We start from the raw sequence: 26,904 nt of genomic DNA on the forward strand, positions 1-26,904 counted from the left end.
AAAAATATCAGTTTTCAGGGACTTAGTGAAAATTCCAGATTCTCACTAGGTGTTTATGCTCTAAAGCATTTTGACAGCACCCAAAACAATTTCTACAGGATTCCAAATGGAATGAAAATTCACAGAGAGCTAGAAAACACAAAAGCTACAAATTTCCAGTTGATAGCCAAGGCGGATTCTCAACACATGGACTTCTACAAGCACAATAGCAGGAGAAGAAAATATAAGTAGAATCTCAGACTTAGTGAAAATCACAGATTTTCACTAAACTGGCATTTCAGCCACATGCCTACTATGACTAGGCACAACTTGGACAGATGAACTCCTAAGAATGAAACAAAACCAACAAGTGGTAGAGGGGTTCACCCTCTACTGCCACAACAAAGAATGAACCTCTTGGGCTCATCACATCACATCGAACCAAGCTCTAAACATGGAACAAAACTAAAATATGACATTCCCAGAAAGTGTTCCAAAGTGGGATCTGAACCCACCATTGGATTCCTGGGATAATTCTACCCCAAGAACATATATAAAACATAGGCACTTGCATAGAACAATTGGGCACAAACTTGAAAGGAAAATCTACATGGAATCACATAGAGTGAATAGGGCATCATCACATGTGCTACTCACTAGAACAACACCTACACAAGCACTTGCACACTCTCACATATACATGGTGCACATGAGGGGTAGGCCTCATGCTCATGTGCCTTAGCACACGACCACACACTCACATACAACAAACACATGAAAAATATCACCTACACATGCTAGTTAAAACACTCCACTAGATACACCCACATCAAGCACCTCTACATTTACACATATACTTGCACATGTGCTTATCAAGGCACAAGCATGCCTTGGCATGTGTGTATCACACACACACAAGCACTCACAACTTGCACACACACACACACCACAAGATCAACTAACTCACACACAAGGTATGTGGGGGGGGGGCTCACATACACACACACACCACACAACACACCCTTCGGTGATGCTCCACACACATGCATACAACTCTAGCATATAACAAAACACACATAATAAACACACACACATCATGGCATCTAGCTCCACCTATGCTAGCACATAAACACCACATATAACTCCCAAGCTAGCAGAATACTAATGTCTACAATCTGCTTGTGAGGAGAAATAAATCCCCACATGGTGACCAAGTATCCACAGAAAGTATGCAAGAAAGCAATGAAAAAACAGAAAATAAATGCCACAAAAGAATAAAAGGACAGGGGAGGGATCGAACCCTAGACCCCCTGTTTCACCAACAAACAAGCCACCACTCTGCTACTGACTACATGCTCGATAGAGAAGGGAAGCCAAGCAGGGTAAGATGTCCTATGCACCACTGTGCCGATTTAAACCCCAAAAAGGGGGTGGAACCGCGGGGACTCAAACCCAGCACCACAAGAACAACAAAAACACACTCCGCCACCACGCTGCGCTACAGATACTTGGCAGAACAAGGGAAAACTACAACGTAACACATCGAAGCCGGCCTGCCCTGCTACTCACAGAGACGCCGACGGCAGCAAGCCAGCGGAGCATGCCTACTTGCTCTACTGCTGCTCTACGCGCGGGGATCGATCTACACATATACTACTGCGCTGTTGAAGGCTCTGAGCCTCGACAAGCCGAGCACAACAACACAAGATCGACACAACACCTGCACCTGCCCTCGTGCTCTTCTCTGAATAGAGAGGCACGACCTCGATCTCCTATGCGCAACTACTGAGGAGGAAGGGAGGACAAAGCTAGCTCTCACATAGGGGAAGGAGGAGAGGTTGCCGATCAGGGAAGAGGCCTGCCTGGAGAAGAACGAAGACGACCTGAAGGCGCCTGACGAAGAACTCTGCAGAACTGAAGCAGGGAGGAACATGCCGCAGAGAACACGTCGTTGACGTGGTCCTACCCATCGCCGTGGTCGCGTCCTGACCTCAACGATGGCGGGAATGGAACGCGGGGTCCTGACCCGAGCCCCCTAACATGGTGGCCGATGCCGGAGATAACGGAAGCATGGGATCAACGGCGGCACACTACCTCTCTCTCTCTACAATTGGATCTACAGGAGCTTACCTTGCGGAAGGAGGAGAAGGAGGGAGATGGCGGCGCTAGATGGGGAAGCGCGGAACCCTAGGGGAAGGAGGAACGGACGACAAGGCTTATAAGAGGGCCTTGACGTCCGTGAGCCCTCATGGCGTGCTTGCTCTCTCTCTGTTGCTGACGGAAAGCGTGCGCAGGGGGAAGAAACGCCGTCAGAGAAAGGAGAAGCAGCGCATGGGCTGCCGATAGGAAAAGAGAGGAGGGGCTTGGGCCGTGCAGGGGGAGGAAGCCCACCAGTGGCGCCAAATAAGAGAGAAATAAACCTCTGGGGTTTTCTTATTTAAACTAAGACTAGACAAAAAAATAATGCACAGGCTAATCACATAATGCCAAAAATAAAGAAAAGGTACCCCTGGTCATAAGAAATTATGACCTATTTGAAAAAATAGAAAAGGGATTTTTGGAGCAACTAAATATTTACAAAACAACATTAATGGATCTGTTTTGTATTTATTTGCACCTTTAAAACTAAGTTACAAAACAGCCAATACACCTCTTCACATCCACCACAAAACAAACTAAATCATGGGCATTTTTCAAATAGGGATGGAGCAATTGAATCTTGACCTTGGTATAAAAGAGAGAGGGAAGGTTTTAAAACCTAGTTGAATTCACATAGCTACTTACTAGAAGAAACACCCACTCCACATCATCTCACATAGCAACACCTAACAACTCACATCATCACATAACATCAAACCTCATACATATGATCCCAAGGCAACAACACAAAGACATGGATGAATGGAATGGATGCATGTATGCAAAGGAAAGACAAGGTTACACATGAAATAACACATGCATAGGCTCTAATTGCAATGACATGGTGGACCCACATAGAGATGATTCCAAATATGGCAAGATACACTCTTGGGGCATTACAGGGGGAGACACAAAGCAAAACTCAAGCCTAGAACAAACTAAAAACTTTATTCTACTAGAAAAGTGTAAAAACAAAAAGGATCGAACTAAGAAAAAGGTAAAAGAAAAATATGTGATGGTGATACGATTACGGGGCAACTCCCCCAAGCTTGGCACAAGCCAAGGGGATTGCCCATACCCGTGCTCAGTTGTCTTCCTTCAAAGGTGATGGTGGTGGAGTTGTTGCGACCTGGGTTTGATCCTCCGTCTTCCAAGGCATAGGTGCTCCATCATGGAAAGATGATCGAGTCTCCGGAATTCTCAAATATGCAGCCAACTGTATTGATTTAAATCTATACTCATACTCATATTTTGGTTCTACAGGTCATAGATCTGGGCTTGAAGGTGATCAATTCTATCATAGAGCCTGGAGAGATGCTTCCCGATGTCATTGGCATCGATCTTGTGCTTGTTGGTCAACTCTGTGATCATCATGTGGTTGGAATTGAGTCCGCGTCCCACCATCCCTTGGCACTTGAAGACTTGCTACTCCATTGCTTGGAGCCTCGCCTCCATGCTTCTAGTCTTCTTGGCCCCCTCAACATCACGTACGTGAAGCACCCCCTCATGCATCTCGATAGATTGAGGGTGTTGCAGCACTCGCGCGAGGTTGGGATTAATGACCTTCTCGAAGAACTTGTCCTTCGGAACTTTTGGGGACGTCATAGAGATCTAGATCTGTCTGCACAGAAGCTCGAAATGAAAACAGAGGATATTTGCGTGATAGGAGGGTCAGACCTTTTGGGAGAATATATAATGAATTTTTCCCGACCAAAAGGAGTACTCCGCAAGAAAACAGAGTCTGGGAGGCACATGAGGTTCCCACAAGCCACCCAGGCCCGTCCAGGGGGGTAGACCGGGCCTGGAAGGCTTGTCGCCTCCTCGTGCGCTTTCCGGACTACTTTAAATTTTTCTATTTTTCTAAAAAATCCAAAACGGAGGAAAATTGCTACGGGAAAAGTTTTGGAGTCAGTTTACTTACTGAATCACATACCTCTTCGTTTTCGGAGTCTGAAACAAGATGATAAATATCCCTTATGTACTCCTATGGAGTTATGGTATTAATCATATTGCTTTCAACATTTACGGGAGTACCTCACATATAATGCTTGATTCTTTGCCCATTTACAACTCTCGGAAAATTACCTTCCGTGTTGTCGATCTTGATGGCACCAGAACGATATACTTCCTCAACAATGTAAGGACCTTCCCATTTAGAGAGAAGCTTGCCTGTAAAAAATCTTAAACGAGAGTTGTATAGCAAGACATAATCACCTACATTTAACTCACGTTTCTGTATCCTTTTATGATGCCACCTCTTAACTTTTTCTTTGAACAACTTGGCATTTTCATATGCGCGAGTTCTTCATTCATCGAGTGAGCTAATGTCAAATAACCTCTTCTCACTAGCAAGTTTGAAATCAAAGTTGAGCTCTTTGATTGCCCAATAAGCCTTATGCTCTAGCTCAAGAGGTAAATGACATGCTTTACCGTAAACCATTTTGTACGGAGACATGCCCATGGGATTCTTATAAGCAGTTCTATAAGCCCACAGTGCATCATCAAGCTTCTTAGACCAATTCTTTCTAGACCTATTAACAGTCTTTTGCAGAATTGGTTTAATCTCTCTATTGCTTAGCTCTACTTGACCACTGGACTGAGGATGATAGGGCGATGCAATTCTATGGTTGACATCATACTTAGCAAGCGTTTTACGGAAAGAACCATGAATGAAATGTGAACCACCATCAGTCTTAGATATCTAGGGACTCCAAATCTAGGGAAAAAAACTTATTTAAGCATCCTGATAGAGGTGTTGTGATCAACACTACTAGTTGGGATAGCTTCTACCCACTTAGTAACATAATCAACAGCAACTAGGATATGAGTATACCCGTTGGATTTTGGAAAAGGTCCCATATAATCTAAACCCCAAACATCAAAAGTGAGTAATTCATAGGAATTTCCTGACATTTACTGATATTACCTATTCTTTGACATTCATCACAAGACAAGACAAACTTACGGGCATCCTTGAAGAGACTGGGCCAATAGAAACTTGATTACAATACCTTGTGCGTAGTTCTTTCTCCCGCATGGTGTCCTCCTTAAGCCTCGGAGTGACACTTCTGTAGGATCTGTCCATGTTCATGTTCAGGTACACAACGTATAATAACACCATCTACTCCTTCATTATAAAGGTGAGGATCATCCCAGAAGTAATGTCTCAAATCAAAGAAGAATTTCTTCTTTTGCTTGTATATGAAACTAGGTGGTATATATTTGGCAAAGATATAATTTGCATAATCAGCAAACCACGGTGTACTACGTGAAGTATTGATGACATTTAGTTGCTCATCAGGAAAGCTATCATCAATAGGTTGTGGGTCATCAAGAACATTCTCCAACCTAGACAAGTTATCTGCTATGGGGTTCTCAGCACCCTTCCTATCAACAACATGCAAATCAAATTCTTGTAGCAAGAGAACCCATCTGATAACTCTAGATTTAGCATCTTTCTTTTCCATAAGATACTTAATAGCAGCATGATCAGTGTGAATAGTCACCTTGGAATCAAGAATGTAAGACCTGAAGTTTTCACATGCAAACACGACTGCTAGAAATTCCTTTTCAGTAGTAGCATAGTTTCTTTGGTTACTGTCTAGAGTTTTACTAGCATAGTGAATAACATTCAACTTCTTATAAACTCTTTGTCCTAGAACAGCACCAACAACATAATCACTAGCATCACACATAATTTCAAAAGGTAAGTTCCAATCAGGTGGTTGAACGATAGGTGCAGTTATCAAGGCCTTCTTAACTATTTCGAAGGCTTCCTCACAATCATCGTCAAAAACAAAAGGAATATCCTTTTGCAAGAGATTGGTAAGAGGCCTAGAAATCTTAGAGAAGTCTTTAATGAACCTTCTATAGAAACCAACATGACAAAGGAATCTTCTTATACCTTTAATGTCTGTGGGACATGGCATTTTCTCGATAGCATCAACCTTAGCCTTATCGACTTCAATACCTCTTTCAGAAATTTTATGTCCTACGACGATGCCTTCAATAACCATAAAGTGGCACTTCTCCCAATTCAAGACAAGGTTGGTATCTTTACATCTCTGCAAAACTCGATCAAGGTTGCTAAGGCAATCATCAAGAGAAGAAACGTAAACGGAGAAGTCATCCATGAAAACCTCAACAATCTTTTCACAAAAGTCAGAGAATATAGCCATCATACATCTTTGGAAGGTAGCAGGTGCATTACATAAGCCAAAAGGCATATGTCTATAAGAAAAGGTACCAAAAGGGCAGGTAAAAGTGGTTTTCTCCTGATCAGATTGTGCAACAGGTATTTGGGAGATACCAAAATAACCATCTAGAAAGCAAAAGTGTGTGTGTTTGGAGAATCTTTCTAGCATTTGGTCAATATAAGGAAAAAGGTAATGATCTTTCCTTGTGGCCTTATTCAATTTCCTAAAATCAATCACCATCCTATAGCCAGTAATAATCATCTATGGGATCAATTCATCTTAATCATTAGGGACAACGGTAATACCTCCCTTCTTAGGGACGCAATGCACCGGACTTACCCAAGCACTATGAGCAACATGATAGATAATACCATCTTCGAGGAGCTTTAGTATTTCTTTTCTTACTACCTCTTTCATCTTAGGATTTAATCTCCGTTGATGATCGGCAACTGGATTGGAATCAGGATCGTTTTTAATTTTGTGCTGGCATAGAGTGGGACTAATGCCCTTAAGATCATCAAGAGTATATCCAATAGCGGCATGGTGCTTCCTCAAAGTTTTCAATAATTTCTTTTCTTCATGCTCTGAAAGGCTAGCACTAATAATAACAGGATATATCTCTTTTTCATCAAGATAAGCATACTTAAGAGTATCAGGTAACTGTTTAAGCTCGAACACAGGATCACCCTTTGGTGGGGATGGATCTCCAAGCAGTTCAATAGGAAAATTATTTTTAAGGATAGGATGTTGTTCAAAGATAACTCTATTTATCTCATTCCTTTTATCCATATGCATATCATTTTCATGCTCAAGCAAATATTGCTCTAAAGGATCAGTAGGAGGCACAACAATAGAAGCTAGGGCAAGAGTTTCATCCTTACTAGACAATTCCTTTTCATAAGGTTGTCTACCAAACTTGGAGAAGTTGAACTCATGTGACACACCTTCAAAGCCAACAACGATAGTTTGCTTCTCACGGTCAATATGAGCATTGATAGTGTTGAGGAAAGGTCTGCCAAATATGATGGGACAAAAGCTATCTTGTGTGGTAGGAAGGATGAGAAAATCAGCAGGATACTTAGTTTTCCACACAAGACTTCAACATCTCTAACAATTCCCAAAGGGAAGATAGTATCTCTATTGGCAAGCTGAATAGTGACATCAATAGGTTCCATCTTGACAGGTGCAACCTCGTCTTTAATTTCATCATATAAGGATTGAGGTACTGCACTAACACTAGCACCCACGTCACATAAACCATGATAACAATGATCTCCTATCTTAATAGAAACAACAGGCATGCCAACAACAGGCCTATGTTTGTCTCTAGTATGAGGTTTAGCAATTCTAGCAGCATCTTCACAGAAGTGAATATCATGCCCATCAACATTGTCGGCCAGGAGATCTTTGATAATAGCAATGCTAGGTTCAACTCTAATTTGCTCAGGGGGTGTAGGTGTTCTAATGTAGCCCCTACGTATCACAGTTGAAGCTTTAGAGTGATCCTTTATTCTAACAGGGAAAGGTGGTCTCTCAATGTAAGCACTAGAAACAATAGGATCATTATAAGCAATGACTTTCTCTTCAACTGGATTGGGTTTAACTACATTGACTTCTAAGGCAGGATGATATTTGAACCACTTCTCTTTAGGGAGATCAATATGAGCAACAAATGATTCACACAATGAAGCTACTATCTCAGAGTCAAGTCCATATTTGGCGCTAAAATCACAAAAAGTATTTGTTTCAACAAAGGATTTAACGCAATCAAACTTGAGATTCATACCTGACTCCTTACCTTCATCAAACTCCCAATCTTCATAGTTGTGTTTAATTCTTTCTAATAAATTCCATTTGAAGTCAATATCTCTCTTCATAAAAGAACCGGTACAAGAAGTGTCCAGCATGGTGCGATTGTCATGCGAAAGCCGAGCATAGAAATTCTGAATTTTTTTCTCTCGAGAGCTCATGGTTGGGGCATGAATATAACATTGACTTAAGCCTCCCCCAAGCTGATCGAATGCTTTCTTTGTCACGAGGCCAAAAATTATAAATATAATTTCGATCATGATGTACTAGATGCATGGGATAAAACTTTTGATGAAATTCCAATTTCAATCGGTTGTAGTTCCATGATCCAGTATCATCACATAGCCGATACCATGTCAATGCCTTATCCCCCAAAGATAAGGGAAAGACCTTCCTCTTGACCTCATCCTCGGGCAAACCTGCAAGCTTAAATAAACCACAAACTTCATCTACATAGATTAGATGCAAGTCGGGATCTGATGTTCCATCTTGTGTAAAAGGATTAGCCAACAGTTTCTCTAGCATACCCAAAGGAATTTCATAAAAAATATTTTCAGTAGGTGCAGCAGGTTGAGGAGAAACTCCTTGCGCTTCCGTCCGAGGTGAAGATACCCCGAACAAGCTCCTCAAAGGATTAGTTTCCATAGTGACAAGTGACAATAAATTTAAGCACACTATATAAATGTTTCCTTACCAAATTCCACTTACCAAAGGCGCTTCACTGCCCGACAACGGCACCAGAAAAGAGTCTTGATGACCCACAAGTGTAGGGGATCTATCGTAGTCCTTTCGATAAGTAAGAGTGTCGAACCCAACGAGTAGCAGAAGGATCTGACAAGTGGTTTTCAGCAAGGTATTCTCTGGAAGCACTGATATTATCGGTAACAGATAGTTGTGTGATAAGATGATTCGTAGAGAGTAGCAAGTAACAATAGTAACAATGGTGCAGAAAGATGGCCCAATCCCTTTTGTAGCAAGGGAAAAGCCTGGACAAGCTCTTATAGGAGGTAAAGCGCTCCCAAAGACACATGGGAATTTCTGTCAAGCTAGTTTTCATCATGTTTATATGATTCGCGTTCGCTACTTTGATAGTTTGATATGTGGGTGGACCGGTGCTTGGGTGCTGCCCTTACTTGGACAAACAACGCACTTATTATTAACCCTCTCGCAAGCATCCGCAACTACGAAAGAAGAAATAAGACAAAGTCTAACCATCGCATTAACTAGTGGATCTAAATCAGCGCCTTACGAAGCAACACATAAACTAGGGTTTAAGCTTCTGTCACTCTAGGAACCATCATGTACTTATTACTTCCCAATGCCTTCCTCTAGACCCAAATAATGGTGAAGTGTTATGTAGTCGATGTTCACATAACACCACTAGACGAAAAACAACATACAACACATCGAAATATCGAACGAATACCAAATTCACATGACTACTTATAGCAAGACTTATCCCATGTCCTCAGGAAAAAAGTGACTACTCACAAAGCATAATTATGTTCATGAACAGAGAGGTATTGAATAGAATCAAAGATCTGAACATATAATCTTCCACCAAGCAATCCAACTAGCATGAACTACAAAGAGTAATTAACACTACTAGCAACTTTACAAGTACCAATCGGAGTCGTGAGATGGAGATTGGTTACAAGAGATGAACTAGGGTTTGGACTAGAGATGGTGCTGATAAAGATGTTGATGGAGATGAGTACCCTCCGATAAGAGGAGTGTTCGTGATGACGATGGCGACGATTTCCCCCTCTGGGGGGTGGGGATTTCCCCGGCACGACGGCCCTGCCGAAGCTCTAAATTGGTTCTGCTCAAGTTCCGCCTCGTGGCGGCGGAGGCTCCTCTCGACAGCTTCCTTCTGATTTTTTCTGGGACGGAACCCTCCATTTAGCAAAATATGAGTGCCGAAGGGGCAACAGGGTGCCCACAAGCCACCCAGGCCCGACCAGGGGGGTAGGCCGGGCCTGGCAGGCTTGTGGCCTCTTGGTGGCGCCCCTTTGGTACTTCTTCCGCCCAGTATTTTTCATAAAATTCAAAATAATTCCCCGTTGATTTTCACGGCTTTTGGAGTTGCGCAGAATAGGTATCTTAGACTTGCTCCCTTTTCAGACCAGAATTCCAGCTTCCGGCATTCTCCCTCTTCATGTAAACCCTATAAAATAAGAGAGAAAAGGCATAAGTATTGTACCGTGAAGTGTAATAATAGCCCATAAATCGATAAATATCAACATAAAAGCATGATGCAACATGGACATAAAAGCATGATGCAACATGGACGTATCAACATAAAAGCCAATATCCAATAGTGGGACCTGGACGTCCATATTGGATCCTACATATTCTATGAAGATCTTATCGGGTGAACCTCTATGTCAAGGATTCACACAATCCCGTATATCATTCCCTTTGTCCTTCTGTATGTTACTTGCCCGAGATTCCATTGTCGCTATAGCCATACCTATTTCAATCTCGTTACCGGCAAGTCTCTTTACTCGTTCCTTAATACACGATCCCGTGGCTAACTCTTTAGTCACATTGCTTGCAAGGCTTGTTTGTGATGTTGTATTACCGAGTGGGCCCTGAGATACCTCTCCGTCACACGGAGTGACCAATCCCAGTCTTGGTCCATGCTAACTCAATGGACACCTTCAGAGATGCTTGTAGAGTACCTTTATAGTCACCTAGTAACATTGCGATGTTTGATACACACAAGGCGTTCCTCTAGTGTCAGTGAGTTACATGATCTCATGGTCATAGGAATGTATACTTTACATGTAGAAAAATAATAGTTACAAAATGGAACAACCACATGCTACGTTTATAGTTTGGGTCTGGTCCGTCACATCATTCTCCTAATGATGTGATCCCGTCATCAAGTGACAACACTTGTCTATGGCTAGGAAACCTTAACCATCCTTGACCAACAGGCTAGTCGACTAGAGGCTCACTAGGGACACTGGTTTGTTTATATATCCACACATGCATTTATGTTTCCGTTCAATACAACTATAGCATGGATAATAAACGATTATCTTGAAACAAGAAATATAATAATAACTATTTTACTATTGCCTCTAGGGCATATTTCCAACACCACGAGGGAGGCAGAAGCTATCAGGTTGCAGCCCCCCATAACGCGCCCTTTTAATGTGTGGACCCCTCATGAGGCCTCCATCCTTCTTTGGATTCTCTTCGGTTTTATTTTGGTCGAGAAAAAATCATCAAAAAGTCTCAGGGTAGTTGCACCTCGTTTGGTATGGAAAACTAGCAAAGTGAAAAACATGGAGAAATCAACAACTAGTACTGGGCACTGGGTCAATAGGTTATTACTCAAAAATGATATAAAATGGTAAATAAATACCCAAAAATCATACTGGAATGATAATATATTAGCATGGAACAATAAAAAAGTATATATACATTGGAGAAGTATCATTGATATTCTCGTGATACCACGGATCGTACTCAGAGGTAGACGAGGATAGAGGTTAGACTAGTGTATTGACCTATAGAAGACAAGCACTTTTACTTGTTTGAGAATGAAATTAATGTAGTACAACATGGTCACAACCACCATTTCAAAGGACAAGATCACAGATACCATATCAAGTTATATCGAGGGAATTTTATTGTTATGATAAGCTTCCATGATAAGACATACACCGGGTCCATGGGCGTGAACACAAATTTCAAGGTCGATTCCGACTTCATCAATGCATCACACGCCATTTACTCCTCACGTTTCATGAAGTTCTAGCTTTGGAATATTATCTGGAAAAACACTAGAAACTATGACTCTTGAAAACTCCCAGGTTCACATGGATTAGGGAAGGCATAATTTCAACACATTGGGGACCGCAAACTTTAATAGTAAATAACGCATGCTTGAAGAGCATGGCTGACAAAAGCATAGGATACAAATTATTAGAGGGAGAAGACATAAATTAACAATGGCATCATGTATAAGAGGATGAACATCACAAGAATTTCGAATGGGAAGATGTTATCAGATAATAACCCAACAATTGGTCTGGCAGTCCACAGCGGATCCGATGTGTGTATCAGTACCCAATCAGAGGAAGAAGGGATGCAAGGCAACAGATTAGAGATCATCTGAGTACTATTGATACTTAAATACCAAAGGCATTATGATTTCCAGGTTGGTGTATCAAAATCAGATGCTTTGATCAAATACAAGCAAGTTGAATGGACTTAGATGGACAATTAATCAAGGTTGATTTGCTGAGAACCGGCTCATTTTTGGAAAGACCTCTAAGACAGACAGATAATTTATGAGGAACATTTGATGATTGCGTGCATTCACACACAGTTTGAATAAATAAAATGAAATGACTATCACAAAGCATTTTAGTGAATATTGATAGAAATATGGAATTAACCATAATGAAAGTAGGTAAGAAAGGTCAATAGTAATAGGCTACTAAGGATTTCGGAAGATTTAATAGTATTTTGAAGAATTTTGTGAAAGACATGAAAAAGTGGGGATGAACGAATCCTCGATAAGGGGAGTAGAGTTATTTGTCGGGGTTGGCGGTGGAAGGAAATCGCAAAAGTGATGATCACAAGTTCTCAGCAAAATATTAAAGATTATCTTAGGAGTCTTGTGATGAATCAAGCTATCGGCTAGAATAGGAGGCTCTCCGGGAGGAAGTAGTTACGAGAACCTAGAGTTAGAGTTAGCAAAATCTTTAACCCGAAATAGAAGAGAGATCATAACCCATAGTATAGAAGAGGAGTAAGAGATCCTAATACCACCAGATTGAGATGTGTGCCCGTAAGCCACACAACAATATTAGTAAAAGTTTCTCAACTACTAGAATCAACTTCGGCCAAGGAGTTGGAAAGGGGGATACCTGTAGGTAGTTGGATCTAATACCAAGTTGTGATGCCCCCATTTTGATTGTACGCTAATCATAAACGCAAATGCGTACAACCAAGATTAGGGACTAAGGGGAAGATATCCCAACACAACTCTAGACACAAGTTAAAGTCATGCAAGCTTCATATTAGAAGCCAGGGGACTCGAGTGCTCGAAGACATAAGCATGAATACAACGAGTCAGTGGAAGAAAATAATATCCGAGTATATACATAAGTAAACAAGGTTTGCCTTAAGAAGGCTTGCAGAAACAAGCACAAGATTGAAAAGGCAAGGCCTCATGCATGGGAGACTCCTAACTACTCAACGGCCTCCACGTAGTAGTATCATTAGCACAAGAAAACAAACTACCACCTATTTAGGTACTGTAGAAAACTTGATTTCTATTTATATTGGTGTTATATTACTGTATTCTCACTTTTCCATGGCTATTACCTCCCGATACTATCCATAGTTTCATCAAAATAAGCAATCAACATAACAAAAAACAGAATCTGTCCAAAACAAACCAGTCTGTAGCAATATGTATACTTTGTATACTTCTGGTATCTCAACAATTCTGACAAATTATGACAATTCGGGCAATTGGCATATCAACCAGCAGCAAAAAGAATCAACTCAAAAGCTCTTTCTGGATAAAAAATGAAAAATAATTTCGTGAGGGAAAAGTTTCTGTCTTTTTCAGCACGATCAAACAACCATCACCAAAACTAGTCATAAATGTTTTACTTGGCACAAGCACAAAAAGAAACACAAAAAACACAATAATAAAAGAATTATGACGGTGTGAACGCAACAAAAAAGAAATCAAAAAGCAAAGATAAATTCATTGGGTTGCCTCCCAACAAGCGATATTGTTTAACGCCCTTAGCTAGGCATTGATATTTCAATGATGCTCACACAAAAGACAAGAATTGAAGCACAACGAGAGCATCATGAAACATGTGACAAACATATCAAAGTCTAATATACTTCCTATGCATAGGCATTTTATAGGAAAACAAATTGTCAAGAGAACCAATAGTCACCATATGCAAGGAAGAAGAAAGAGACAATAGCAATTTCAACATAACGAGAGGTGATTTAGTGACATGAAAGTTTCTACCACAATATTTTTCTCTCTCATAACAATTACATGTGGGATCATATTCAAGTTCAACAATATAGCTATCACATAGGGTATTCTTTTCATGATCCACATGCATGCAAAGTTGATGCTCTTCAAAAGTAGTGGGATTATCATCAACTAAAGTCATGACTTCTACAAACCCACTTTCATTATTATTGCAAATATCATATTCATCATGAGGCTTAAACAAATTTTCAAGATCATAAGAAGAATCATCACCCAATCATGATCTTTGCAACAAGTAGTGAACATAGCAAAACTAGCATCCCCAAGCTTAGGATTTTGCATATTTTTAGCACGATTGACATCAATATAATTCATAGTGAAACTATTGCAATCATGATTTTCATTCAAGGAGCTCTCGTGAATCACTTCATGAATTTCTTCATCAAAATTTTCAAATTCACGCATCTCAAGCAAAACTTCATAAAGAAAATCTAGTGCACAAAACTCACTAGCAATTGGTTACACATAATTGGATCTCTTAAAGAGATTAGCAACTGGATGAGGATCCATATCAATAGATTTTCAGCAAGCGAAGATGCAAGCATATTGAAGGCACATAGCACACAAGCAAAGGAAAGGCAAACGAAAAAGGCAAAAAATTGTAAATTTTTTTCAGAAGTGGGGGAGAGGAAAACGAGAGGCAAAAAGGTAAATGCAAGAGATGAGTTTGCGACAGTTACTTGGATAAGCTTCACTTAGAACAGTCCCAAGTGCCAGAAATTGACACGTTGGAGGAAGACTATTCTTGACTTGATACTCCCCGGCAACGGCGCTAGAAATTGGCACGTTGATGGGAGACTATTCTTGACTTGATCCTCCTCCCCGGCAATGACGCCAGTAATCCTTCTTGCGACCTCTTGATCTTGCGTTGGTTTTTCCCTTGAAGAGGAAAGGGTGATGCAACACAGTAGCAGTAAGTATTTCCCTCAGTCTGAGAACCAAGGTATCAATCAAGTAGGAGAATCAAGCCAAGTCTCCAAAGTACCTGCGCAAAAAGAGCAAACTTGCACCCAACGCTACAAAGGGGTTGTCAATCCCTTCACAATTGATTACAAGGTGAGATCTGAAGGCGGAAAGGGCAACAAAGTAAAAGTGTAAGGCTGAAAATATGATGTGAAATAGACCCGGGGGCCATAGTGTTCACTAGAGGCTTCTCTCATGATAGCAAATATTACGGTGGGTGAACGAATTATTGTCGAGCACTTGCTAGAACAGCACAAAGTCATGACGATATCTAAGGCAATGATCATACATATAGGCATCATGTCCAAGACAAGTAGACCGATACTTTCTGCATCTACTACTATTACTCCACCCTTGATGGCAACAACACGATACGTGCCTCGCTACCCTTCTATCACTGGGTGAGGTCACCGCACGGTTTGAACCCAAAACCAAGCACTTCTCCCATTGCAAGAACTGTAGATCAAGTTGGCAAAACGAAATCCACAACTCGAACAGAATTACAAGGATATGAAATCATGCATATAAGAGATCAGAAGAAACTCAAATAAGATTCATAGATAATCTGATCATAAATCCACAATTCATCGGATCTCGACAAAGACACCGCAAAAGAGGATTACATCGGATAGATCTCCATGAAGATCATGGAGAACTTTGTACTGAAGATCCAAGAGAGATAAGAAGGCATCTAGCTACTAGCTATGGACCCGAAAGTCTATGGTGAACTACTCACGCATCATCGGAGTGGCAATGGTGTTGATGGAGAAGCCCTCCGTGTCTGAATCCCCCTCCGGCAGGGCACTAGAACGTGCCCCAGATGGAATTTTGCGAAGACAGAAGCTTGCGGCGGCGGAAAAGTATTTTCGTGGCTCTCTCCCGTGGTTTCAGATTTTTAGGGGATTTATAGGCGGAAGAGCTAGGACAGGGGGCCCACAGGGGCCCACAAGCCTGCTAGCCACCCCCCTCCCGTAGGTCGGGCCTGGGTGGCTTGTGACCTCCTCCGAGGTCCCCTGCCTTGGTTCTCAAGTCTCCCGCGTGTCTTCTGTTCCAGAAAAATCTTTTCGGAGGTTTTATTTCGTTTGGACTCCGTTTGATATTCTCCTCTGAAAAAGGTCAAAAACACGGAAAAAATAGGAACTGGCACTTGGCACTGAGTTAATAGGTTAGTCCCAAAAAAGATATAAAATAGCTTATTCATGCATACAAAACATCCAAAGATGACAAGATAATAGCTTGGAACCATCCAAAATTATAGATACGTTGGAGACGTATCACACGGGTTGTTATTCATTGCAACAAAAGCAAAGTTACTTTTCATGTCAATGGGAAACAACATACAATGCACTATCTGAAGAAACAAGTTTCGATAAATAGTATTAATAAGATTGAGGAAGTGGACATGATTACTATTGGAGTGTTTAAATTTCCTCTTCCTACTACCAAGAAAAAAAAATATTCTTATTGCTGAGGAGATGCAATTCCACATTGACTTAACATAATGTTATGTGAAGATTCTTAGGACCCATGTCAATTTGAAATAGTTTCTTTATAAGACTTCATCAACCTTATTAATGGATTCTTCTAAAAGACATGTCGTCGATGAATTTAGTAAGCACAACTTTCTAATACTCACAGTTTACTCTCTGATATCAATAGTTTAATGAAATAAAATGTCATCATTATCCTTATTTTGGATTTATCCATGCAATAAAAAATGGCCCAAAAATAAAAGTGCTTGGAATTTCGCAAAATTTCTACTTGAATATTTCTAGAATAGTTAAGAATTTCTAGAGCTGAAAACACCCGAGGGGATGCCACTCTGCTCGCAAGGCAACATGGTATGGCCACCCCCTAGGGCATGCCAAATGCCTCGGGCGGACAGGGAACCCTTCACTTATCCATTGAACCCACTTCATCTCTTACCTCTTGAAAAAATTCATGGTTGCTCTCTTCCTCGTGGTCTTGCTCCCAAACCTGAGATTTTTTTATCTCTTTTCTCGGTAATCCGTTTCCAAAACTATTTTGAGGCATTGCGCCTTGGTATGTGGCTCCCCATCGCTCCAATTAGTTTTGAATTAGTGTATTATATTTTTCATATTTTGCTGCTCTTGGTACTACTGAAAATGAGGTTGCATGTTGAATTCTTTGGGTTCCAAGTAGTTTTAATTCTTCATACGGTCTCTAGGCATCTATATGAGTAGTGTCTATAAATCTTACAATGTTTTGTTGACATAATTTTATGGTACAAAATATTTGGAAATTTTTCCTTAGGGAAATGGACATATTTAGGAGGAGTTCTGTAAGGAGAAACTCCTCAAGTGGGAGCTTGCTACGAGAAGCATTTGTTGAACCATGGACAAGTTTCGTGAGAATGGTCGATGTTAAATATTGTATGTGTCCATGTAATGAGTTAATGTTGGGTGCTAGTATTAAGGAAGAATTTGATCAACACATTTTTAATACCGACACTCACCGCCTTCCTCACCAATAAGTGTGCTCAACATTATAATCTTACCCATTGTTTCAAATAAAGGTTTCAGTATCATTCTCATACTTCTAGAGTTAAATTTAATATTTATGATAAATCATATATTATGAATTTAGTGGAATTCTGTTATGCATGCACAATTCCATATTGTGTATCACCTAGCAAGCCACAAAAACCTGATTATGACATATTCTGTAATAGTCTTTGTAGTGGTGAGGATAGGGGAGTCACGCAAGCTAGAATAAAAAGTATTCAGTTCCCCTCTATTCGTTACTTTGCACTGTTTAATGGGACATGTATTGTTGGTTAAGAAATATTGTAGTGCGCATTGCTCCCCCGATGTGAGCATTTTTCATACTTCCTTAACTACCAAGAAGTGATATAATCCTGTGGCAACTTTTGCACGTAGGCTATGATACACACGTTTTGTATCATGCATTCTTATTGATATATATGATATTCTTGTCCTTTATTCCTCATTATTACACAATTCTTATTCCTTTTCTCTTTGAATGTACAAGGTACACCACAAAGAGGGAAATTACTAGAATAGGAATTCGGGAACTGAAAACCAAGAAAAAGGGTGAAAAATCACTCGACTCCAAATGACCTAAAATTTCACAGAGAATTACTATGTAATATATAAGAATTATTGGTAAAAATATACCAGAGGGGCGGTCACCTATGGGCAAAGAGCCAATAGGGCGCGCACACCCCATGGGCGCGTGTCACGCCCAAGATGCGACCCTATCCTCGATATGGCACGAAGGCCTCGTCAGGGATAGAAGCGCATCTCGTCGTGTCGCAAGAATGGATATCGTTACAAGTACATGTACTGAAAAGAAGAGATAAAAACAGAGTTGGCTTACACTCGCCACAAGCTACATCAGAGTCACATCAGTGCATTACATAATCATCAAGGGTAAGAGCAGGGTCCGACTACGGACAAAAACAAACGAGAAAATAAGAACGACGTCCATCCTTGCTATCCCAGGCTTCCGGCCTGGAACCCATCCTAGATCGATGATGAAGAAGAAGAAGAATCAACTCCAAATGAACAATCAACGTGCTCGCGTCAAGTAACCTTTACCTATACCTGCAACTGGTGTTGTAGTAATCTGTGAGCCACAAGGGACCCAGCAATCTCATTTCCAAAGGTATCAAGACTAGCAAAGCTTTATGGGTGAGGCATGGTTAAGTGGTGAGGTTGCAGCAGCGGCTAAGCATATATTTGGTGGCTAACTTACGAGTACCAGAAATAAGAGGGGGAAGATCTACGCATAGCGGACGTGAACTACAGATGATCAAATGAAAGATCCTGAACACCTACCTACGTCAGACATAACCCCACCGTGTCCTCGATCGGAGAAGGAACTCACGAATGAGACAGTCATGGTTACGCACACAGTTGGCATATTTTAATTAAGTTAACTTCAAGTTATCTAGAACCAGTGTTAAACAAAGTTTCCACGTTGCCACATAAACGCGGGCATGGCTTTCCGAAAGATTTAACCCTGCAGGGGTGCTCCAACTAGTCCATCACAAATTACCACAAGCCGCATAGAAATCCTCAAACACGAAGCTCGCGATCTCGTCGGATTCCCTAGTGGAAAACCTCAACTCTGAGATTAACCAAAGCATCACCGGAATCCCGATGCACAAGATATCTCGTCAAAGGTAAAACTAATCCAGCAAGGCCGCCCGACGTGTCGACGATCCCGATAGGAGTCGCGTACCTCGTTCTCAGGACACGACGGATGAGCGATGGTTACCACGCCAAAGGCCGAGTTGCCCTGGGTAGCGTTAATAAGCTGCTCTGTTTTGGACCAACACTCATGAGGAGCACTGGCCCGGGGGTTGATTAAATTATCCTCGGGGCCCGGGAAGTCCCTATGCAATTTTATTAGGTGATTAGGAAAATATAGTACCAATGTTGGGCCTTGCCAGACCAGCTTTAATCTGAAACGAGTTATCGAGGGGGTCCCCATAACGACCCCGATCGTGTAAGGAGCGCTCATTTATGGAAAATAACAACGGTAGCCGGAAACTAAGGGGGCAAAGGTGGAACAAAACATCAGGCTAGAAAGGCCGAGCCTTCCACCTTTTACCAAGTGTATAGGTGCATTAAATTAAATAGCATTTAATATGGTGATATAACAAGGAACCCATGTTTTCACATGGAAGCAACTGCACCTGCAACTAGCAACGCTAACACAGGGTTAAGCAAGCGGTAACATAGCCAATCCGTGGTTTGCTAGGTTGAACAGGTTGAAGGTTTCATGGCATTGTTGAGAGGCTGATATTTAACATGTGGTAGGCAACGAGACATAAACGGTAGCAACGGTAAAACTAGCATGGCAATGACAGTAATGGTATCTAGGGAAATGGTCATCTTGCCTGAGATCCCGCTTGTAAGAAGAATGCCTCCGTGAAGCAGACGAACCGATGTAGTCGAACGGGTCCTCACAATCCGGCACGCTGCGGAACTCTATCGAGACGAAGCAAACCGGAAACACAAATCAACACACGAAATTCACCACACGATGCACAACACATATGATGCATGAGCTACTGAATACATGCAAGTCACGGCATGACAAATCACACAACCAAACACTACACATTAAGTGAAGTTCAATATGCACGAGTTGCATATTGACGAAACTCCACGTTAATTATTTAGTTCTATCCCGACTATTTACACGGCAATATTAATGTTGTCAAACATGCAAGAGGTGAAGCGGAAATAATCCACCTATCTAGGCATTTTAAATGAGGTCGGAAATGACTTATAGCATCTCCGAAACGACCTCACATGTTAATTTACAATTCTGTCCAGATCTGAACTAATGCATTTAATTGGTTGTTAAACAGAAATACAAATAGGTTCACGTGATTCTACGAGTCAAGGCAAGAAATCTACACATAAAGAACATCTCCAACGGAGCTACGGATCAAAAGATACAAGCACCGCAAGATATGATGGCATGAATGCAATATGTGTGCAACGACGGTCACGAGCACTTCAAAACATACATCACGCAAGATAAAATGAAACTACACGAGATTCTAAGCAAATTTCATGTAGGACACGATCAAAACGGACCTAAGGTTCGAAAACTACGAGCAAAACAAGAAATCACTACAAACTGCCAAAATCAGCCACATAGCATTTTCTACACCCCATAACTACGAGCTACACAACTCCGATAAACTCAAGCAAGGCATGGCACGGAAGAGGGAAAGATACTCTACTACAAACAACTAACAACCACTAGCATGGCAGCAAGGAGCACTAGGAAAAGAAGACAAAAAATGGCATCTCACGCACTATTTCAGACTTAGTGAAAATAACACCTCATGAAAGTGCAGTTTTCAGCCTGAAGCCACATTGGCAGCAGAAAAATCCTAAGCTAAAGGTCTCCAAATGGCATGAAACCTCACAGCATGCTAGAGAAACACAAGGGGTACAACTAACTCCATTGGACCAACCCCAAAAGAGCTACAGATCACAAGATGCAAGCAAGACAAGACAGCAACAAAATATAACAGATTTCAGACTTAGAAATATTTCAGCTCCTCCAAATCAGCACTATTTCTAGCAACTTGAGAGCAAGCAAACAACACCTAAACGTGCATTTCTATTGCAACCAAAAATACCAGGGGCTAAACAAAACATCCAAGATCAACTCCCTAGTTGACAACTAACTCAAACGAGGCACGGAATAAATCCTACGAATTAAACAAAAGGGCAACATAGCAAAATATCTCGTGAACTAACTTACTCGAAAGCTAAAACTAATTGCACAGAAAAATCCATGGAATTTTTCTACCCCGGAAACATATAAAATATGTGGGGTTTGCAACACAAAATAATGCCACACAAAAATGCGGGAAAAATAACCTCCGTACGGGGAATTAAACTACCAACAATATCTACACGTAAAAAAATACCAGTGACCGTTCTAAAATACATGCAAAAATGATTCCTAAACATGGACACATAATCTACGGCATACGAGCAATCCGGTCTTGCGCGAAAAAATAAATACCGTACGTTCCCCTATTGGGACAGCACGCTAAACAAGGCATTTGGCACGTTAAACTACGTCAAATAAATGTGCAAATTCTATAAACGGGTTCTACGCGCAAATCTACACGAAAAGCATATAAAAATCATCGCGATCCGACATACGGATTAAAAGTTACGGGCGAAACAATATACGTTTATTTCCTGAAATGCAACTAATCGAAAGAAAAGCTATTAAGCTCTAACGGGCCGAACCTAAGGCGCAACAGAAAAAAAATTAACAGGGCGAGGATTAGACCTCACCTCGGGGTGGGCCTCTTGGGCCGGATCTGGACGGGAGGAGGCAGCTGGGGAGCTGGGCCAGCTCGGTGCGGGGCCACTGCGGAGGCGGACTCGGCCGCGGTGTAGGCTTGGCCAGCTCGGCCTGCTCGGGCAGGAGGCCCACGCGGCCAGGCGAGCGGTCCAGCGGGGAGCGCATCTGGCGCACGTCTCGTCGTGCTGCTCTAGACCGGGAGTTAGCTCGTGGCGGCGGTTGCCCGGCTCCGGCTACGCGGAGTCCAGCAGGGAGGAACGGCGAACCTTGGGACCGGGTTCCCGGACCGGACCTAGCCGGATCCGTCTAGCTGGCTTTGAGGCGGCGGCGGATCCCAGGCAGACGACGACGGTCAGCGCAGATCTGACAGGGGCCGGCGGCTGCAGGGCGATGGCGGCCGGGGCGAGGGAGGAGCTGGCAACGGCGGGATCCGGCGGAGGCGCTGCACGCGGCCGGGGATCCGAGGCGCTGCGGAATCCCGTGAGGAGGCGAGGGCATGCTGCTGCGGCCATGGGAGGGAAACCCGGGAGCAGGGAGCTCGAACCACGGCGGCGACGGTGCGATGGGCTTGCCTGGGCCCGATCTGGGCCTGGCGGGCCAGCGGCGCAGGGAGGAGAGAGAGGCAGGCTGTGGCGGCTAGGGTTTGGGGACGGCACGGATCCCGAGGTGGAGAGGGGTTGATTGCCTAAAATTAAGGAGGAGGGCTATTTATAACAAATGGGGGGGGGCTAGGTTTAGCGGTTTTCTGCCCCGGATTCAACGGCGTAGACGGAATCGACTAATTCCGAACGTGTGACGGACGACTGGCTGCGTAGAGTGGATATCCAGAGACGAGAGGGAGAACGGGCGGCGCAGCAACGAATTTTAAAAACACCGACACACGTCCGACGGTAGACCGAATACGGTGCCGCTACGGTCGACCGTTCGGGTACCAGACGGACTCCGATCGCGACGAAATTCGACAGGCGACCTACCTATATATTAATAAACCCGCACGAAAAATTCTAGCTCAAACGGACAAAGTTTTATACACGCTTTAAAAACAGAGTTACGACGGTGCCGCGGCGCGTGCGTGTGCGGTCAGGCTCAGAACGAACAACGACGTTAACCGGCAACTAACAACGGATGCAAGTTTTGAAAACGGGAGGCAACGGAATGCCGATGCAATGCTGATGATGTGCATGATGCGATGATGATGCGACAAATAAAAATAGACACACGACGAAAACGGAAAGACAGGGGAATCTTCTGGAACATCGGCATCAGGCTGTCACAACTCTCCTACACTACAAGAGGATCTCGCCCCGAGATCCAAGAATGAAAGGGGGAGAGGATGAGAAGGAACAAGAGGTAAAAACTTAGTCACTTCTTTGACAAACGAGTGAAACCAACGATCCTTGAAGGTTGCCCGGAGATGACGAATGATATGAGAAACAAGCAAGAATTCATGGAAAATTTCGGCAGCACTTCGGTAGGAAAATGGGACAAAAAATTCGATAAGAAGGAAGAATTAGACAATATTCACAACAAACAAGTAAGTAGAGCAAGGGAACACCATGATCTTGGTAGAACAACATAATAGACCCAAAGAGCAACATCACAATGCATCAGGAACAATAGAATAGGAACTAGCTCAAGCGGAAGAAGAGAATGAAGAAAAGAATGACAACTATCATCACAATAGAATTGAAGAGCCTCCGGACAGAGAATTGATGTAGTAGTTGGAAAACCAACAATGAAGAGCAAGATAGTAGTGGGTTTATGAAAATCATCTCAACAAATATGAGGTGACAACCAAGCACTAAAAGAAACAAGGATAGTTGAAAGCAAAGACAAGAAAACTTCATACACCAAGAGGGTACATTGAGAACTAGGATTAATGACAAGCACCATGATAGAAGCAATCCATAGGAAAAGCTTTAGGTGAAATCCAAACCAAGATATCTCAATGAAGAAATCATGGGTTGAAATATCTCATGATCATAGAATTGGTGGTTTTAATTATCTCATACTTAAAAGGAAAAACTCTTCGAGGCTCCTACACTAAAAGAATGCTATAATACCACATCAAAGGATAAAGGAAGAACAAATGCACTGAAATACAAGGGAAAGAATGCTTGAGGTAATCCAACAAGAATCTTGAAGAACATTTGATAAAGGATTGAAACCTTGAAGAACCATCATGAAGGACCTTCGTATACAAATGACGATGCAAAAATATGAAGGTAGAAAAGAATAAGATTATGACCTTGCCAATATTTAGATGAAGCCTCACAAAGAGATACTTAAAAGAACTTGGAAGTCCGGAAAAGAAAAGATAATAACAGTTGAGAAAAAGGAATTGATATCATGAGCCACTCCGGAAGAAGAATTGAAACCATTTAATGAAGCAAGAATAAGAATTGTGTTATGCTTATCCTTCATCAAGTTAAACTGATGACAAGCAACGGATTTAGCATAGCACTTATTCCTCTTGAAAAGATTAAAGAGAGATAGATAAAGCACAAACTAGAAGAAATGTTGCAAGAAACACCGGTAAGAATTGAAATGAATGAGGCAACCATCCGTGACTGGAAATACATTAGGATGAAGAGATCATGAGCCACCTGAGAGAAAAAATTTAACAAGGCGCCGGAATAACCGAGAGACGAACGAAGAGACAACAATTGAGAAGAATTAGAGAACGAAAGCTGAAAGCTGAGAACGAAGAATCTTCTAAAATGATGGCCTTCAGAGGAACGAGAAATAAAAACAACTCAGAGAAGCACCGGGTAGCACGAAAGGGATTATTCATGATTGACAACAAAAGAGAGGATACACGAAGTTGAGACGACAATCTTCACAAGAATGGACAAAGATTTACGAGGAACACTCCTTCGAATTGCAAGGTGAGAATGATGACGAGAAACAACACCAAGAATAGCTGAGACTCTCCGGAATAATGCGGAATGAAAGGTTGAGCCAAATATGAGAATTAATTCGAATAGGCCTTTGAGAAGGGATATGACTGATGAAATTCATACTTACGTCATAGTTGAAAAGAATTAAGGATCTACGGAAAAAGATTAAAGAGCCAGGTAAGATCCTAGGAAAACCTGTGGGTTATGGGCCAATTCAAAGAAAATCACCGTTGAAACAATAGCTAGAACGAGAGATATTGCACCGGAATAAGAAAATTAGATGAGGTTGAGAACCTTGAAATAATGAAAGACCTGAAACAAGAAACTCTGAGGTATCTTCAACACTCCGGATGGAATAGCGATAACTGAATAAACAAGATAGGCTGAAATGAATCTCCAACATAGGAAAGAATTACAAGCACGAAAAGGATATGATGAACACGGCAACTAAATTGAATTCACCGGATAAGAGAGAAAAGAACAGACAGCAGGAGCACAATGAAAAGAAAACTCTTGGATGAAAATTGAATCCCTGAGAAAAAGAGCGGGAGGGTGGGGAAAAACAAAGACAACTTGAGGCAGATGAGATGAACTCCGGATGGAATAAAAGAATGCTCTTGACAAATTGGAGAGGATTGAATCCACTTGGAGAGAAACATACCGGTTGAATGGAATTGATACGATGACTCCGGTTGACAAGAATTGATAAGACAACTGATTGAACAAAAGAATTAGCGCTCACATAAAAATATGAGAACACAAATTAGGAAAGATCTGAAAACACCACTTGACATCGAAGCAACTTGAATTACCATATACAACAAAACAAAGGATGAGGCTTATGAAACAAGCCAGAACAAACTCATGAGAAAGATTTCCGTTCGATATTTTCGTGGACAGGATCACACGGGCACGATTTATAGAAGCCATCAAGTGGAAGGCAGTGCACCTGACATACGAAGCGTCCCCGAGTCGTAGCAAGCTACAAGGACTCTTTAAGACACAACGTGTACCGCTGTAAGTCGACCGTGAACAAACGAATCCACTAGATGTCGAACCCCAACCTAACATCATGCATTTGTTGGAAGATTGTCCTATAAGCAACTACTTGAATTTCCACCTATGAATTCCCAAAATATCTGGTCATGCAATCTGGTACACGGATACAAGGAGTAATATCACACAACTCCTATACTAACCCGTCACTTGTATCACATCCATCAACACACGACCAGAATCTCGGACCTTCATCTACAACAGATCCTCGTGATCACAACGATACAAAGTATGGCAGTACTCCCGAACAATCTGCACCAGTACTGGGGACATCGGGGTTATCTCGCCACTACTAGTATTGAAGCAATTACGAACATCCTTCGTTCTGAGATACTAAGAAATCTGAATGATAACGATGTGCTCAAGAATCCCCTGGAGCTCAACTCCCCGGAAGAAATTCAAGTCAGATAGGAGGCACCAAGACAGAACTCCGTCACATCGGCATCATATAGATTCCAAGATATCCGCGTGATCCTAAAAAAAATTTGAGTGAGAAGAGGAGTAGAATAAATTATTACGTCAAGATTCCTCACCATAGCATAGAAGAGGAGAAAAAAGAATCCTACTCTTCGATATATAACTAGGACTCAAATAGTTTTTCACTAGACTCGACTCGGCCAAGTTCGATCAATCAAGGGGGCTCCTAGGACGGTCCTTGCTCTGATACCAACTTGTCACGCCCAAGATGCGACCCTATCCTCGATTTGGCACGAAGGCCTCGTCACGGATAGAAGCGCATCTCGTCGTGTCGCAAGAATGGATATCGTTACAAGTACATGTACTGAAAAGAAGAGATAAAAACAGAGTTGGCTTACACTCGCCACAAGCTACATCAGAGTCACATCAGTACCTTACATAATCATCAAGGGTAAGAGCTGGGTCCGACTACGGACGAAAACAAACGAGAAAATAAGAACGACGTCCATCCTTGCTATCCCAGGCTGCCGGCCTGGAACCCATCCTAGATCGATGAAGAAGA

The sequence above is a fragment of the Hordeum vulgare genome, chromosome 5H (assembly GCF_904849725.1).
Source record: "Hordeum vulgare subsp. vulgare chromosome 5H, MorexV3_pseudomolecules_assembly, whole genome shotgun sequence".
Lineage (NCBI taxonomy): Eukaryota > Viridiplantae > Streptophyta > Magnoliopsida > Poales > Poaceae > Hordeum > Hordeum vulgare.